At 44.6% G+C, this 12,218-nt stretch overlaps 1 protein-coding gene across 4 annotated transcripts in view; it reads left to right on the forward strand.

Moving 5' to 3' along the window:
• Positions 1-3,442: 3,442 nt before the first annotated feature.
• Positions 3,443-12,218, forward strand: part of RARB (retinoic acid receptor beta) — a 321,962-nt gene continuing 313,186 nt past the window's right edge. For all 4 annotated transcript variants that reach the window (XM_058042289.1, XM_058045096.1, XM_058041608.1 and 1 more), the window contains exons 1-2: positions 3,443-3,502; positions 11,815-11,910. The gene's annotated coding sequence lies outside the window, so the exon portion shown is untranslated. The remainder of the gene's footprint in view (positions 3,503-11,814; positions 11,911-12,218) is intronic.

A 12,218-nucleotide genomic window follows, 5' to 3' on the forward strand; every position in this document is an offset into this window, starting at 1 on the left:
ATGAAGGATTTGCTCTCTTTTTCATAGTTTCCTTTTTACTTCTGAATTTGTATTCTGTACAGAAGTAGTCGCGGGATCTCCTGAGCAAAAGCTAGGGAAATTGATTATAGACTCCTTAATGTACAGAAGTACAAATTTTCCTGCCTAAAACTTCCTACAGAAGTTTTCAAGGCTGCATCTGGTCACAGGATAGTCTTTGCTGTCTTGGAGGACATTGCTTTGGTCCAGAGCATTTTGAAACATTTTGTTTTGAGGATTTGTTTCCTTTTTTTTTTAAACCCCAGGTGGCTTTTAAAAAATAATTCTAAGCCATAGGCCTGGGAATTGGCAAATAGTAGAAAAAATGTTAAATAGAATTTGACCAGAAAATCCACTTTGAACACTCTCCCCTCTCTCTATTTTCTTTCTTCTTTACAGTCTAAAGGAAGAGTCTGACTGATCTGTCATGAACTGTAGGGAAAACAGGAGAATCTTGAATAGAATTTATATAAGTATTCAATTCCATCCTATGACAACTTAAGAGGCATAGTCATTTCACTTGAAGATGGGAGACAGGTATGAAAGGATTATCCAGAGTTCTTTCGACGATTTAAGAAAGGCTGCCCTACTTAACAGGATAGTTAGCTTTTCTGCTGCTTGAACTGGGGATACAAAAGAAAAAGAACCCAAGGAAGCCTTAGGAAGCAAGGAATTATGAGGAGTTCCAGTGGAGAGCAGCTAAGAAATCAATAAAATGTTCCAGAAGTTCCTCCAAGCTATGAGAAGAAGGAAACTTCTGAGGAAGACGACCAAGGACCTAATGTAAAAAATCTGACAGAAGCCCAAAAGACAGCAACATTGACTTCAGACTCTCCTGATCTGTCTACCTGACTTCTTGATGGAAGGGAGAAAACCAGGAGTGCTTTCTCTGGGAGAACTAGGGAAAGAGTCATACATGGAGGCACTGAATTAGGCACTGCTGCCATACTTGCCTGACCAGTACTCACCAGCAGAGCTGCTACAGCTCTTATCTGTCCATGGCATGGGGCAGACCAAATCACTGTGCAGTGCTTGGGCGATGGTGGTCACCCCACAGCATTCCTGACACCATCTCTCTGCAGTTTGGGCTTGCATGACCTCTGCCTCCAGATCTTGATCTCCTTCCTTAGCCCCAAGTGACCACCAGGCAGAAAGATCTCTGAGGATTCCCTAGGACCAGTGTGCAGGGTGAATGCTGAATCCCAAGCTGCCGTGTGATTAATGGAAGGGCTGACCTCCTGACCTGCAGAAAGGCTTTTAGGAGAGGGTGACCCGCAGAAGGCAGGGTAGATGGCCCAGCTTTGTCAAAGGCTCTGTACCCCAGCGCTGAAATAAGCAACGTGGGAAAGGTGGCCTTAGGCATTTTAAATAAGGCAGGGGAACAGTGCTGAAGCTTTGAAACTGATTAAGCAAGTAGAATGCAGAGCTGAGTCACTCTGTATTTGTCTCTCCGTGTGCATGTGTACATATATAGATCCATATTTTCGTAAGCGTGTGCGTGTGTTTGAGTGAGGATATGAAAAAAAGAGGCATTCAGTTCCAAAAGCCACTGCCATAACGAATTGTGAGCTGAAGCTGTCACATCATATGAAACAGATCCAGGGGACACGTGAAGACACAGTCTCAGATATTTCAAAACTTCTCTTCAGTGTTTTGCTCACATTTGGTAGCATTTAAATCTGATATCCTTTATGTTTTTTTTCTTCCTGAAACCAACTTTACCCTTTTGAAGCAATGTTTGATGAAAATGCAAAAATTCTTGGCTCGCAAAAGAGGTTTTTTTAATCTCCCAGAGTCATATCATGCAGATTCATGCAGTGAAAAAAACCCGCTGATGTTCTTATGAATAAAAGAAGGATTAGGAAGATTAAAATGCACACCACCAGACTCGTTGAAAAAAGGCTCAAGTACATGATATAGCCTTCTGCACATCTTTGCCTTGAGGATCACAGCTGAAACTGTTCTTGTCTTTGCTTTTGGGGACTTCAGAGAGATGCTGGGTCTGGATCCCCCATATTGAGCTTTTCATAAAAGTTGCTGTAAAAAGGACATTGCAAAGAGAATGCTGCTGAGTGAATGATCAAATTTTATTTTATTTATTTATTTTTGTTATTACAGCCAGATGTTGCCTCAGGAAGTCGAAACAAGGAGTCAGGAACTGACAGTTTAATAATTAAATTGGGAAAGTTGGCAGGTCTCCTGCTACTTCCTCTAATACATAGAATCTTTGAATGAAAGTGTGCAGTATCCCAGTGGCACTCCTTCCGAACTGGCTCATCCATTACTGGGTAATGATTTTCCGTCGAGGCAACAGCAGTGCACAGGGCCTATTACACCAGCTACATAAAGTTAAAAAGACATTATGACTAAAGCTTTCACTGTGGCTTTTACCAACATTTCTACACAAGAGTGCCTAACACTGACATGTGTTTATTAACACTTAATAATGTTTACATAATTCTTCCTTGTGCTCATTACAGCTGTCAAAAATCTGAATTCAGGGTGGTTTTGTCTGTTTTAACTCCTGAAGATTTTGCAGTCTCTAAGCTGAGATGATCAGCAGCTGAGAAGATGCTGAAGGCCCAGTCAGTTCCTGTTCTGTTGGGACGGAAGGCTTGGAGCCCGTAGCCCATCTGAGCATCACCACACCTTTTCTCCCTCTTTCGGGATTTCTTCCCTAGCAGGAATTCCTAACGTTTCTCACTGCATGCTCTGCTCCCCGTCGGACACACACACCTGCAGAAGGCACGGAGAGTCACTGCAGCCGTCAAGGCAAGAGGACGCACATCGGCAGCGAAGGTGTTACCAACGGGAGTCTGATGGAAGAACAACTCTATCCAGAGGCTGCGGGCAGAGCAGTCCAAACGCAGAGCACTCGCGAGGTGAGCGGTCGGCGGGAGGGGTAAGCCCATCCCGCGCCCCGGTGCCTTGCGCTGGGCGGAAAGCGGGACGGGCTGCTCCGACCGGGGGTGCCCGCGCTCGATCTGGGAAGCGCCTGGCAGCGTCCGGAGAGCCGGGGGCGAGCCCGGGGTGCCGTGTCCCGTCCCACTCCGCACCTGCCCCCAGCGGCGGAGCTCCGGGCGGGAAGCGCGCCGGAGGGATCCCGCTATCTCCCGTATCCCCGCAGTCCCGCTGTCCTCGCTGTCCCCGCTATCCCGCTGTCCCCGCTGCCCCCGCTATCCCGCAGTCCCCTCAATCCCGTCAGTCCCGCTATCCCCTCAGTCCCGCTGTCCCCGCTGTCCCCTCAGTCCCGCTGTCCCCTCAGTGCCGCTGTCCCCGCTGTCCCCTCAGTGCCGCTCCCGCCTCACGGCCCGCGCGGGCGGGAATCGCCCCGCGCCCCCCGGGCCCCGCGCGCGGCAAGGGGGCGCGCGAGCCCCCGCGGCCCCGCCAGGGGGCGGGGCGGGGCGGGGCGGGGGGTCCGGGGCTGCCGCCGCCACTCTCGGCGGCACTGGCGGGGCGGCGGCGGGAGCGGGAGGCTGCCGAGGTAACGCGGGGCTGCCGGCGGCTGGCGAGGTCGGGGTCGGTTCCTTGCCTGCCGCGTCCGGCGCGGGGAGAGGCGGGAGGGCAGCGGGGCGCGCTGCCGGCTGCGCCCGGGCGGTCCCGGCTGGCGCGGCGCTCCCCCCGCGCCGCCTTCCGCGCCCGTCCGCGCTGCCCCCGCAGCAACTCGGAGCGGGTCAGCGCGGGGCACCGGGCACCTCCTCCCGCTGCCCGGCGGGACGCGCGGCGGCGCGGGCGCTGTTTCGGGCTGCAGCCCGTGAGCGCGGTGATGTGGCGGCAGCGCCCGGGCGCTCCGTGCCTTCTCCTCCGCAGACAAAAGCGCGCCCGAGGCGCGTCGGGGCCGGTTTGGGAGCATGGAGCGCCGGGCTGTGCTCGGGACCCTGTCTGCCCGGCACCCTCTCCGCCGCTGCGGCTGCTCTCCTGCTGGGCGGCGTTGGCCTGAATGAACGGCTGTTTTGGCGGAATATTAAAAAAAAAAAATCCCAGTCCAACCCAAACCCCACTAAACTTGGTGCTTACTGGTGTGGTTAAACAAGGCAGTGAGTCTCGGCAGCGCTCGCTGTGCGGAGCGGCTCGGTGTGCGGGAGCAGAGCGGGATCGCTGCGCAGCAGAGCCGCGGTGCCCGCGCTCCCGCCGGCTGCGCGCCTCGCCTCCCGCTGCTCCCGTGCCCCGGTAACTGGGGCAGCGGCCGGGCAGGCGTGCAGGGCGGCTCTCCTGCGCCTCTGGGGAGCCAAAGTTCAGTTTTGCGGCTCCCCTCCTCGCCGGAGGATGTTGTTGGGACGCGGTGGCTGTGCGGCTGGAGCAGGGATTACTTCTGGGTGAGTGAGGCTGGCGGTGTGGGGCTCTGCTGGATCCCTTCTGCTGCCTGCCAGGGAGCCATCCATGGTTAGCAAACCCAATGTGTGCGTGTCACAGGCGTTGATGCAAGAAGGTAATAGGGATGCTCTTCATGCATTTCTGGTGTTTTCTAGTGGCACGCTGTTGTTTGTATGTAGAGTGACAATTTGGTCGCTTGAATCTGTGGCAGAATTTTGCGGGTTTGGATAGTGTTGATGTTTTGCCTTTGGCTGAGAAATGCTTTTAATAGCATTTAAGCAAGCTGCGTGTAACAAAATATGAAGGGCTAAATTACTGGCAATAAATGCTGTCTAACTTTATGCTTTGAAGAGAAAGGGGAACAATAGCATGGATTCTGAAAGCAAAGTAGTTAATGGAGCAACACAAAATATTATTGTCCAAGGACTGTGCTAGATCCAAAAGATGCCCACCAGGACAGTTCAAGGAAAGGAAATTCACTGAGTCTGCTCTTCGTCTCTTTCTCTTGGAAGAGTTCTCATGAGGAAGTTCAGCAAGCATAGGTTAATTGTATATGATGCTAAGGCTGACTGAAGGAATTGGATACCTAGTGCAAAGGCCTGTGCATGTGGGAGAAGCTGATTTAAGGTAAAGTGGTGTCAGTGTAAATTTAGATCAGTTGTGTCATTGTGGTAGAAGTTGCTATGTGGACATCACTTGTTTGTAGTTCTGGTTATGTCATTTGGGAAGAGTTGGAGGCAAAACTGAGTAAAAAACCATTGCTCTTAAAATAAGAGCATCAGGAGTTAGTGTGTGCTTTGTTTTTTAACCAAGAAGGCTGGTTTTGATTTGAAATATTAATTAAATCATTCCTTTATGAATCAAGCTCTGGGTAGGAGCTTGTTGTGTCAGCATCTGTCTGTGTCTGTTTTAATGATCAGAGAAGGTTGATCCTCAGCTTTTTATGTGGGTCAGCTTCCAGCAAAATATACTTTGCTAGATGAAGGGTTGCAGGATTTGTCCTCCTGTAGTAGTCTCATGATGTTAGTAAATTGGAGTGCTTCAACCTGGGTTGTCATTATGTTGTGACTAAGTGTGGTTGTGAAAAATCCAAAGTGGCTCCACCGCAGATGGTTGCACTTTGGGTACTTTGCATCTCTTTTGCACCTTCTTGCAGAAATCTCAGTCCTCTTGCATTTTCAGGCTAATTCACCCTAATAGCATTATGTTACACATGAAAATTGAGTTCTCTCTACGTAGAAAGAGTGGCACCACCAAGGATTGCTTTTTCATTTTCTGCTGAGGTAATTTTGTCTATGTCAGTAGTAAAAGGGATTTATTGATAGAGTTTGTTTTGGGGGTAGTGGGTCTCTAGTGTGGGCGAGGTGTAGAAGGCTCAGTGTTCTCACTTATCCCCGTTTCTGTAGAAAGAAATGAATTATTGCAGCAAATTCCTAGCTATGAGTGTCTGTAGGTGTGTACAGTAGGAGTTTGAGCCAGGTGTGCCTGGAAGGGATCATCCATTTTCACACTTCTGTCGATAAGGATATGGTGGGTAGGTAGCATAAACTGAGTTCCTGTTGACTTCTGTGCGTTTCCACATGGAAAATCAGAGTTGCAAGCAGGTTCAACCAGATCTGTGCTAATACTGGTGTTTCACACAAGAAATACAGGTATTTTCAAGACAAAGATTAGTTTTCCATTACTTTGCGCCCCACGGTGGGATTCTCCTAGTAGGTGATACAAGCAGTGATTAAAAAAGCTGCCAGTCCTCAGTGGGATGCAATACAAAGTCCAGCCATTGTCAACCAGCTGTTATTAGCAGTTACAGAGTGGATTTTGTTTGGTGGAAGTTTTTCTAGCCCTTCTCAGCTAGCGATTATCTTATGCACGAAGCTTTAATATCTTGCCTGGTTTAATAACCTGTTGTTTCAGTAATATTTTGTGGTATTGAACTCTGTAAGTTATCTGCATTAAATCTGTTGTCTTTCAATATCATTGACTCTCTCTTGTTCATCTGTGAGGAGGAGACAGTAGCTATTGAAATTCCCTAAAACAGCTTAGCTGATCTTAATTATAATAATGGAGTCTACTGCGGTGAATATTGCAAGTGCAAACTATTGTTACAGCTTAGGCAAGATACTGGGGAAAATTATGGCCAATATTTTCTTATTTGTAGGCTGTGTTCTAATTAAATATTCAATATTATAGGGGATGGTCTTTGACTCCCAAGACACTGATGAAATGTCAGTTAAATCATATTTCCCCTCCCACAAAGCAATGTGCAGTATTCTGTTTGCTACAGTACTGGGAAAATCTTTCAGACTGGAAGAGTCACTGAACTTCTCATTTTCTGTAATCTATAGTTTAGCTTGTATTCAAGGTAGATTGGTGAATGCTGAACATACAGGAAGTACAGACATAAGGAAACAGAATAAGGCCCATTGTGAAAAAGCCGATGAAGTACTGGAAATACAGAAAATTTGTAGAACTATAAAGAATGTTTTTTTTCTTCTTTTTAGGACCTACTCATGTAAGTGAAAGTAAAAAGAACTTAATTTTATTAAATATTTGTTTAGTTTGTTGAAGTTATACTTTGTAGGTTTTGGATTAATTTGTTACACCAGCTGAACATTCCTCTACTGTTCACCTCTTTGTTTTGTCCTTACACAGTGAGCTTATTATTGTTAGTTTTGCTTACAGACATATATATTTTTGTAGCACTTTATAACAAGTCTGTAAGGCAATAGACCTTATGTTTCATTTATAACTCTATTTTTCAGCAATTATAGCTAGTCTGCTGCTCAGATCACAATTAAAATTATTTAAGTATAATTAAAATAACACCAATATTACTGAAATGATGAAATGCATATGTGCTCATTCAGTTTTTCTTTTCACTAGGTTTTTTGGGGTTATTTTTAGTTTTAATAAAGAGTGCAAGCTGTTGCTAATTAGCATGGCACTCTGGAGGTGGTCTCTACATAAGCTGAATGGAGATAGGATGAAAGGAGGGGAGAAAACCCCAACCTGGAGATGTGAAAGTGCCAGTTGTGGAGGCATTAAAAAGCTTTGCACATAGAGTGGGTTTTGTTCTTTTTCTTACATAGGTGATGGCAAAACCTTTCCAGGTCATGTGGAAACTTCAGAGCTGAGTTGAGTCCTGTGCCAGTGTGTGTGTTCGTGCCCCTCTCTGGAGGTGCTACTGTTCTTAAATTGCTGAAGGTCATGTGTGTAGTATGGGGCATGTGTGTAATACGCACAATTCTGCCAACAGTATGCACAAATGAGTATACAGGTGTGTTTGTCTGTATAAATAGTTTCACAGCTATTTTTCAGTGTTAATGCATGTTATGTTCTTGGGTGGACCTGTTGCATCTGCTAAGGGTACAGGTTTTGAACTTCCACAGCTTAATCTTAAGATCTGGGGCTGCTGATTGTTGGAGTGTTTGGCAGTCATGATTTCAGAGGTTTTAGGTCTTATCTAGGCAGATATGAAAAGCTTCTCCCTGTGGCAGCAATATGTAGCTGAGTAATAGATGACAAGCTCTAAATAAATAATAAATAAAATCTTTATTAAAACCATTCTTGCATATGGGGAACATCCTATGAAGTTGTATAGAAAGCTGACTTCCTTGGGTCTCTGAATGAAACCTGATTCATGCCCTGTGAGGGCAGGCTTTGTGCTGCCATGCATGGAATTGTGCTCTCAGTAACTCAGGGTAACAGATCTTTTTCTTATGTATCCTTTTTCTTGTATCTGTTTTGACCTATGTCTAGATTCTCTGCAAATGCTTTGGAATTAACAGGGTCAAGTGAGGGGCGGGTATTGCTCATTTCATCCAAGTAATGCAGTGCACCCTATCTCCAAATAAAGATTAGAAACTGTTTTTCTTTGAGAGGGTGTTCTAACCCATGGAATTGGTGCATGCAGATATTTTAGTGTTAGGTACTATTGGAAATATTAATGAAAATTGAAAAAGCAATTAATAAAAAAATCCTGCTCTTTAAAGCAGGAACTTCTATCAAGAGTTCAAAGAAAAGTCAAAGGAAGTTACACATCACATGTCTTTTATTTTTCTGGGGTCAACTGCAGGAAGCTCTATAGCTACATTCTTAACCACATTAAACTTCTTTTAAATGTTGATTTTTTTTTCTTTGTACTCTTAAAAAAGTGCTGTTCCAGAGTGTTTAGGTGATCTGAGATGCCACTCTGTGCATCATCTTATCAAATCCTTTATGCTTGCTGCTCCTCTGAGGTTGTCCTCAGAGCTTTCTTTGGGATCAGAAAGAAAGGTACCAATGGTCCTGTCTGCCTCAGGGGACCTGTAAAGTAATGTTGTATGATGCAGGTGAGATATGTGAAAGGCTTTGTTACATTTTCATAAATAATTTAAAGAGTTTTAATCTGGAGCAGCCACCTTGTTTCAGTTGGTGTCTGGAGTACACATCATACAGGGAGACGCTGAGGGATCTGGGTTTTTCCAGCCTGGAGATTAGAAGATGAAGGTGAATTTTTGCCTTCCATTTCCTAATAGTCTGTTTTGGAACAGAGAACAGTGCTCTTTTCTGAGGTGTACAGAGCAAGGGTGAGGTGCAGTTGTCGCATATAGAAACAGAGCAATTCTGACTGGGCATAAGGAAAAAGAATTAACAATCAGAATAGTTAAACTCTGACCAGAGGTCTGTGAAGGTTGTGAGATTTGACCTTGGAGATTTAGAAACATGACTGGACAAGACTCTGATCAACTTGTTCTAACTTTGAGATCAGCACTGCTTTGACTGGGAATTGGAGGACATGGCCTCTAGAGGTCCTTTTCAGCCTAAATTATTCTGATTCTGTGAGAAGATTTCCTGCAGAGAAAATAAGTATTGTAAAAGTTAGTCTAAATAGTCTTTTAAATTATATTCCTAGGACAAAAGAACTGTTAGTGGGATCAGAGGAGCCCTTTTGTGTAGTACTCGTGGCCAAGCTAATTTTGAATAAAAATGGATAAAGAACACCTGCAAAGGAGCAAGTTTAAACTGTGGGGCAAAGTGCTGCTGCTGCCTTGACTAGTCACAGCCTTGCTGCTGTGTGTTGAGAGTAACTCTGAAAAATAAATGTGACACAGGTCAAGTGGTAGTCTTTGCTGGACTTGGCTGTGGGTACTGTTGGTGAGTTCTTCACAAGTCTGGGAAGGTATATAGCATACTAAATTTGATAACTCTTATACTTTGATAAAGAAATATTGGGTTGTTGTTTTTTTTTTTTTTTCCTGACAGAATGGCTACTGAAACTTTCTAAGATTGATTGTTCACATGTCCTTTGTTCCTGATGTGATGAGAGTACTCTTGTTGATGGAGCTCACTCTTGTTAGTTGTGGCATCATGTTTGACTGTTTGTTTTTTGAGTCATTTCTCAGAACTAATTTGGTGCAAAGGTGGGGAAAATACCAGCACTACTTGTCTCAGGCATCTGTGTGAGGTCTTAGTGATGTCACCAGAAATCCCCATAGATTTGGCCTTCAGACTTCAATTTGTCCTTGAGTTAGTGATGACCAAAGAATGTGTGGTACATGAATTGTCATCTTGCCAGCATTATTCATTCAAAAGGTATCTCACTGAAATAACATGAACTTTGTATATTGATGTCTATATGTTCAAAGTGGAAAATTCTGTAGTGGAGAACAAGCTGTATTTGTTATCCCGTACCCATGTGTGAGACATAAGTCTGTGTATGTGTGCAGACATGATACATTCCTCCCTTCTTCTCCACAAATAAGCAACAGTAACTCCCCTGCTCTTCCCCCAAACAGATATGTTTGGGTTTTTTTTTTTTTTGCAATTGACATTAAATGTGTTTTCCCAGTGGTTGAGCTAGATGTGTTAGCTGTGGCTGAGGCTAAACACTCCTGTTCAGCTGTTGAGAAAGTCTGTCAGAGACAGTCTCTGTCTAATCAGCAGCAGGGTGAGTAGATGTTATCAATCTAGGCTGCTGCATTTTCTCTGGAGGCCAGATTGAGAGCAGCCTTTCTGCAGAGGTACAGGGGGCTTATATAAAAGCTTGAATGATTGCTGTCAGTGCTCTGTAGGATGCACAGACTTCAGTGGCTTTTCTCTCCAGGGGCTGCCTACCTGTGCAGGCCATAGGATGGCACTTGAGGAGGCGCATTAAGGAAAGCAAGCTGTTGCTCAGAAGGAGATGTGTTATCTTGTGTTATCTTGTACTCCCTACAGGAAAGGGAAACTGCAGCTCTTTGCTCTGTCCCTTACCTTCCTTTTGCCTTTGTCTTTAATATTCTTAACTCTATATATTTTATTATTTTTTTAGCATTGAGTTTCAAACTTTTTGTCTCTAAGTCAGACTTCTAAAAGGACCTGAGAAGAACTTAATCAAGAAATATTAGCATTGAATCCCTTTTACCTGCTCTGTGTATGCTCAGAATGCGTTTTCCTCTATTGTACAAAGATTAAAGGAAAAGATGATTCCTTTAATTTTCAAATGAAAGGTGGAATGATGCCTTCTTAAGGAAGCATAAGAAAAAGGCTAAATATCACTAGATTCAGATGAGAAATCTGGGAGCAACTCTGTTGATTCTAACAATATTACGTTACAGAAACAAAATATATACAAATCAGGCTGGATGTTTTGGTTGTGTTTTACATTGAATTTTAACAACATTAAGTGTGTATCTTAGATTTGGAGTATTTTCTTATTTGGGAAGCCAGTAGAGAAGTGTTTTCAGAGTAATACTATGAGTACTAAGGCCTAGACAGGCAGAGCCCTTTGTTAGTTCAACACTCATTGTTTTGTACTGCTGCTGATATAGAGGGAAAAAATTGTCTTTTGTGGCTGCAGGTTCTTCACTCTGGCAGCATTTGAGACCAGGAAATTCTCTGCTGAAGATGATGGACAGTACAGAGCAATTTCTTCTCCGTTTTTCTTTCTTTTCCCCTTTTGACTATGGTCTTGTCCTGCTTTTCTTGTTGGGCAGGAATGGTTTGTGAGAAACAGTGCCCAGTTGGATCAAAAGGATTGGTAGAGGTCATGTGCTGAAATTGCATCTCCCTTTTGAGGGTAGAATATTCTTGTGTGGATGGTTCAGCTGCAAAGGTGTTCCAGCTTTTTCCAAAGTTGAGCTGAGTAAACAGGGAGAAGTTTATTAAATATGCTTGGTGTTAATGTAAACATGGTTGTCTGCCCCTGGAATTCCCTTTGGTGCTCACAGGGAATTTTGGCAGGGGCAACTATTTCTTCCTTGAGATGGAATTGAGGTCAGTGTTGCAATTGATAGGGGTGGGAAAAGGAAGAAAGGAAGCATGAAACAAACCTGAGACGCCACATTTGGAGATTTTAGCGAAGCAACGCTCTGGTTTTGGTTTCTCATTTATGGATATTGGAGATACTGTTAAGATTTTCTCTGATTTTGCTCCGAGTATCATGGTTCTAGTGGTGACTATGTTTGCCTCATTCCTTCAGAACATCATTTTTGTAACAGTTATTTCCCTGTATTCTTCCAGGATATCAAACTGGCTTAGGTCCACAAAGACTGTGCTGGTGTCAAGCTGCTTCTGACTTGCCTCCAGGTCTCAGGAGGAAAGGTACAGTTAACAGGGGTAAGTTAAAATCCACTCTCAGAACCCCCTGAAGGAAATGAAGACTTTAATTAGTGCCCTCTCCTTTGCATGGCAGTCTGGTACATTTCTTCCTCGCGAGTTGCTTGGTCCATGACAGCAGGATATCAGTGACAGAGAAAGGGAAATCCAAAAAGTGGAGTCACTTTGAAATTCTAGTGCAAAGTTAAATGAATAGAGCACTTACAGGGCAAATACTGATGCAGGCTCTATGTGTCAGGAAAGCACTTTGAAAGTGAAAAGTGCCCCCCCCACTCCCGTTGGTTTGTTCTCCTTTTAACTGATCTCTT

Source organism: Melospiza georgiana, chromosome 1 (assembly GCF_028018845.1).
Source record: "Melospiza georgiana isolate bMelGeo1 chromosome 1, bMelGeo1.pri, whole genome shotgun sequence".
Taxonomy (NCBI): domain Eukaryota; kingdom Metazoa; phylum Chordata; class Aves; order Passeriformes; family Passerellidae; genus Melospiza; species Melospiza georgiana.